Source organism: Petaurus breviceps, unplaced genomic scaffold (assembly GCF_028583685.1).
Source record: "Petaurus breviceps papuanus isolate PSGF00001 unplaced genomic scaffold, PetGlider_PUasm1.0 90822, whole genome shotgun sequence".
Lineage (NCBI taxonomy): Eukaryota > Metazoa > Chordata > Mammalia > Diprotodontia > Petauridae > Petaurus > Petaurus breviceps.
In genome coordinates, this window is record NW_027187351.1 from 14733737 (window position 1) to 14740381 (window position 6645).

Consider the following 6645-nt stretch of genomic DNA (forward strand, 5'->3'; position numbering starts at 1 on the left):
TATGGGGGCTGGGATAATTGTTTGTTTCCCAGTTGTGGTAGCTGTGACTCTGTGGAGCCATGGAGCAGGAGAGAAGAATGGCCTGCATGCAGACTTCACTGAGCTGAGAGCGGGAATGGTGAGCTGCCTTCATTGGGACCTGGGCAGAAGGCAGGAGCGGCTGCCACCTGCGGGATGAGAAGGAGCCCAGGAGTTCGGAATTCAGCCACAGGAAAAGATAAGAACTGAGCAGCAAAGCAGGGGCACTGAATGTGTTTCCTGGCTGCATCCCACAGTTTGGGGACCCTGGGGGAGAATGAACTTGTGACTATGGTGGGTGGAATGAAGTGCCTTGGATCCCCAGGGACCCCACATTGTTGGTTTTGTTGCCCAGCCCCCTCTCTGTACTTGGAAGCAGGGGCTGGAGCTGTGTGAGGGGAAGGACACCGCCCCACCCTCTCCAGAGAACTTTATTTGAACTCTTGTTTTGAATTGGAGTGATAATGCTATCTATGTACTTTATGTTTGTTTAAGGGCCAGTGGCCACTTTGGTAACTTTAGTTCTGTACATTGAAAATGTGACCTAAGAGATGTTTAGTGCTAATTCAAAAGTAAATTGTCTATGCTATGGGCATGAAAGATCTTGGGGCCGAATGTAATGGGAATGCAAATTTGGAAGATCTTCCCTGCCCCTAGGCTAAAGTGCACCTGAAGCCTGGGATGGGAGGCTTGTTTTTCAGTAGATACTTTTTGATTGGCCAGTGGGTCAATAAGGTTGTTACATTCTCTGAGCCAGGGTAAGGCTATATAAGCCCTGATGTGAGGCTTTGTTTTGGGGGCTCACTTTGAGAAGTGTTCTGTGATTTGATCTGTATTCTGGGAAGCCGTTGTCCAGGGCCCCCATGGCTTTGAAAAACCCAGATGTGGAAACCCAGATGTTGACTGGGTATGGATGTAATGGTTGGACAGTTTGGAAAGCTGTCTACTTGATCTGTTTCTGTCTTGATAATTCTGCCTGTATACTTTGAAGTTCGGGGTGCTGACCTTTTTCCCCTGAACAAGGTAAACGATATATGGTCTGACTGATTAAAGTAAGCTTGTTAACCCATTCTGAGTTGCTTTCCTTTGACAAAGCAGATCCAAGAACCTGCTACAGCAGCAAACCCTGAGGACGCTTGGGGTTCTTGCTGCTACAGTCACTCAGCTAGCAAGTGTTAAATGTCTGATTCTGGATTTGAACTCAGGTCCTCCTGACTCCTGGGCTGGTGCTCTATTCACTACACTATCTAGCTGTCCCAGGAGAACATATACTCAGTTACTGCAATAATGGGTTTGGGTTTTTTTTTGCTTTTTGTAGGGGAGAGGGCAGGGAAATTGTGGGTAAGTGACTTGCCCAAGGTCACATGGCTAGTAAGTGTTAAGTCTGAGTTGGATTTGAACTCAGGTTCTCTACTCTATTCACTGTGCCACCTAGCCACCCCTGAATCTTCTATTTTCTCATAGTCATTTATATTAATTTAAAATCAGTGTAGTCTAGATATTACCATGGTCAAAATTTTTTATAGGAAAAACCTAAGAAATTCTATTTGCTAAGAATATTTTACTAAGCTTTTTTATACGCAATAATATTTGACATTTATATAGCATTTAATCATGAACGAACTTATGTGGCAGGCACTCTCCTATGTACTGAAGATACAAAACATAACAAAAGTCTCTACCTACCTGATAGTTATAACAACTGTATGAGCCAGGTACAAAAGTATTATTAACACACACACACATATAGACACATATGCACAAACACACACTTATCAAGAAGCTTAGATTCAGAAATTATGATCACTTTATCATCATTCAGCCAGCAAGGGTAAGTAATGGCACTTGAACACAAGTCTAATTATTTCTACTACAATATATTGATTGTCCAGTAAAATGTCTTAAGAGGGAGTATCATCAATTATTTCCCATAATTTCATGGACAGGGACATATCCTATGGAGTTGGCTACTTAATTCCATGGATTTAGTTCTGAGTCCTTAATCACTTATGTTCTTTGACACTGTTTCTTAGTCATTGGTTCTAATGAGAGATTGTTGGATCATCACAAAATACAATTGCTTCAGCCTTGAGGTAGAGTACATGTTCATGCCTATAGATTCGGAGTACATCACTATCCCTATTTGAAGTATCCCAATTACTTGACTTTTGAGCTCCCCACCGTGGTAGAACTCTGCCTCTAGAGAGGAGAGCTTTGTCACAAATTACTGGGGGTTTTGCAGCTTCCAGAGCTATTAGGAGGGAGCCCTCTCTGCAGCTCCCATAAGCTCTGGACCACTGACAACACACCACAGGACCTCCACCCAAGAAAACAATCCAGATCCAAGCAGGATAAAGCAAGAGTGATTACCCTCTGAATGGTTGCCTTGTTCCCTCCACAATCTGTAGGCCAGGAGCTCTGGAGGCAGCCTCAAGGAGAAGCAGCTACAGTTCCCATGACTCTTCCACCTCTCACCCTCAGGGCAGGGGCAGGACCATGCCCTTCCTTTCCAACAGAGTGCCAGACTGACCTTTCACTTGCTCTTTGGAGTTTATAGGTTGAGAAGTCTGGAAACCATCACAGCTGCTGGTGATTTACTCTCCTGAAGTCTGTGCTGGCAGCTGCTGTTCAGGGCCTCCCTGAGGACAAATCCATGGGGCTCACAGGGCACTGTGCTTGGCTCCCAGCACATTATGATGGACCCTTCCTGTAGGCCTGCTGGTCTGCCTTCAGTGGGAAATTTGTTTCTTTCTGTCACTTTGTGGGTTCTGTAGCTCAAAAATTAGTTTAGAGTCATATTTTAGAGGTATTTGAGGTGGTTGTTGGGGGAGCTCACAGAATTTTCTGCTTCTATGCCACCATCTTGGCTCCACTCCCAGTGAAAGCTTTCATATAGTAAAGTGATACAGTTAAATAAGACTAGTAATACAGTGATCTCATTAGAAAGTGCATACATTTCACATTTGTAGCACCCCAACTCTTCATTTAAAAACTAACAAATTTCTTTTTTCTCCCTTCCAACATCGTAATTCATTGAAAAAGAAAAGAAACTAATTTATTATTTTAAAAATGCATACCTTAAAAATGTTTTCTTAATGGCTATACACAAAAATATATATAGTTGCATGCATGCATATATGTATGCATGTATATTGGACACACAGAAAATTTTGAATTATACACACTAATTCTCTCATGTCTATGTTATTTTGTCAATAGATCTTTGGAATCTCATATGTTAATTTAATTGATCCTAGTTCTTACAGATTTTACAGTTGTTTATTTTTATACTATTATCATTATTGTATAAATATGCTCCTAGGTCAGATTATTTCCTTCTACATTATTTAATAGTACTCCTCAAAAATGTTGATATTTACAATATTGATACTATAGCATAAATTACTCTTCTGATTTTGCTTACTCCCCTCACCATAAATTCATGTCTTCATATGTCTTTTAAAATGACTCATTTCTTCCTTTGCTATAGCATAACTATCCTCCATCACATTCATTCACCATACCTTATTTAGTCCTCAACTGATGACATTTCCTTCATTTCTAGTTTTTACCAATGCAAAAAAAACTTCTATGAATATTGTGTATATATAAGACTTTTCCCCTTTCTTTGATCTCTTTTGGCATTGGTATAATTTTATATGGGGTATTATTTGACATTTATCAAACGTATAGAAGATAGATATTTTTACAAAGTCCACAATGTAATGGTTTTATGGTCAAGGACTCTGATAAGACATCTACAAAGATATCTATAATGCACAATATTACTATGTCAGGAGCACCAGAAGAGAAAAAAAATTGCTATATGAGATTTAAGGTGAACATCTTTATTAATCTAGTTGATGGAACATATATATCCCAGGCTACTTTCAGTGATTTATCATTGCTCTCAAAAAAAAAATGAATAAATGTGATGATTTCTAAAAATACTGATGGGATATTTTATCTATCAATATAAAATGATATAATTACTAATCCTAATACAGATAATTTATATGGTATAGCTGTTATTTTATAAAATGTTCTCCTATTTCTGATTTCATTTTTCATCAGTATCATACCTATTTGAAACATTACTTAATTGATGGCATCCCCTTGATTTCTAGATCTTTTCTTTTTTTGCCAACACAAAAAGAGCTACTGTTAAATATTTTGTACTTATGTGTCCTTTCCCTCTTTCTTTCATCTCTTTCAGCTATAGAACAAACAGTGGTATAGCTGAGTCAAAGGGTTATAATTTCTTAATAATTCTTCACATATAATTACAAATTGATTTCCAGAATATCATATCCAATAACAGGTATACCAATAGTGTAAAAAATGTTCCAGTTTTCCCAGAGTCACTCCAACATTTACAATTTTTGTCATTTTTGCATTTTGATGAGTTTGAGATACGTCAGAATTATTTTAATTTGCATTTCTCTAATTAACAGTGATTTAGAGCACATTTGCATATGGTTTTAGATAGATCGTTTTTGTCATTTTTTTTCCTTTAGGGACTGTCTCTTCATATCCTTAGATCTTTTAGAACTTGAGGAATGAATCTTCCTTATAAATGGGAATCAGTTTCTTATATATTTTGGAAATGAGACTTCTATCATCGATTATTGCTGTGAATTTTTTCCTAGTCGTTTCCCTTTTAATCATAATTTTATTAGAATTGCTTGAGCAAAACATAGTTTAATAATAGATAAATAGTCCCTTTTATCTTCTATCATTATCTCTATTTCTTGTTTGGTCATGAACTTTTCTGTTGTTAATAGATGTTATTGGCAGATTTTCCTGTTTTTTTTTCCTAATTTGTTTCTGATGTGATCTTTTATACATAGATCATATAACCATCTGGAGCTTTTCTTTAGATAAAGTGTGAGATGTTAGTCTAAACTTGCTTCTCCTTTCTTCTCTGTTCTTCCCCTCACTTCCTCTATTTTTGTTTTCTTTTCCTTTGTCCTGCTCTCTTCTACCCTTCATTCATCTTTCCTTAACACCTCTTTCTTAGTAATAGTTTCCATTACTATAGTTTGAAATACTAGTACTATGCAAATGATCCCCCAAACATCTATCTATGTCCAGAGAAGCAAAGTGTGTCTGTATTTTTGTTGCATATTCTGACTTTTTTCGGTTAAAGTAAATCCCCTTTGTTAAGTGCTCAATGAGTTATGAGTATCTGAATTGTTCTGAATGTCAAAACTTAACTGAGAAAATGGCAGTAATGATATAGTGTCTCCTACATATTCCTACTGTAATTACTCTCATCCAGGCTTTCATAGCTTCTATTCTGAACTAATTTAAAACCCTCTTAAGAGTTTCCTTTGTTTTCTAGTCTCTACCTTCCCTAATCTACTCTTCACATAGCTATTGGCATAGTCTTTTAACACACAAGATTAATCATGGCACTTCTCATTAAAAAAGATTTGTTGTTTATTGTCAAATAAGGAAATATTAACCCTTAATTCTGAAGACGGTAAGGTACAGGCAGCAACTTAACTAAACTTTTCCAACATTCCCTTCCAAACAACTTTGAAATTAGTCATTGAATCAAATGCTGGAGTGAAACATGCAATGAAAAGTAAAAATGAAACATTATTTCTATTCCAAGACAATTTAGGAGGTTAATTTTGGCACCAAGATGAGAATGGAATGAAAGGCCTGTAACAGTAAAACCAGTTGTGGGCCTATGAGGCTATTCTGTCAGCAGTGCGGAGATGGCAACTTTAGGAGCTCTCAGTCCATAGACATTCCAGGACAGAGAGGAATATTAGCACTATTGGCTTCAGGGAAACCGGGACACTTTCTGGGTAAAGACCAAGCACAGACTTTGAAAAAGAACAGTGACCACACCTCTCCCCAGATGATGCCAATTTGGAAGCACTGAAAAATAAAAGATTCCCAGTACTTTTTGCAAATACTCCTGAAACTTATTACAGTGCTCCATCACCCCATGCTCAGAGTCTAATATTAACTTTAAGTTCAAAGTCAAGAAATAGACTGAAAAATGAGCAAAGAAAAAAAAAGATCATAAAAGGCTGCTATAGTGAAAGAGAAGATAAAAACAAAAACTCAGAAGATGACAGGAATGTGAAAACATTTAGAAGTAAAGCCTCAAAAGAAAAAAAAATGTGTTTTAGACATGAACTCAACAAGAATTTCTTAAAGAGCTAAAGAAAGAGATAAAAGTAGTAGAGGAAAAATAGGAAAAAAAATATGTGAGAGTGATGTAAGAAAATTATGAAAAGCGAATTAAAAGCTTAGTAAAAGAGGCATAATAAAATGCCAAGAAAATCACACTTTAAAAAAACAGAATTGGCCAAATGGAAAAAGAAGCACAACAATTCACTGAAGAAAAGAACTCCTAATAAAGCAGAATTAGGCGTGTAATAAAGAGGTACAAAAATTAACTGAAGAAAAGACTCCTTAAAAATTAGAATTGGGCAAGTGTAGACATCAAGATAAAACAAAATTTTAAAAAGTCAAAATAATGGAAAATAGAAGAAAATGTGATATATTTCATCAGTAGCATGACTAACCTGGAAAACAGATTGAGGAGAGAGAAGGAGAAAGAGAGAGAGAGAGAGAGAGAGAGAGAGAGAGAGAGAGAGAGAGAGA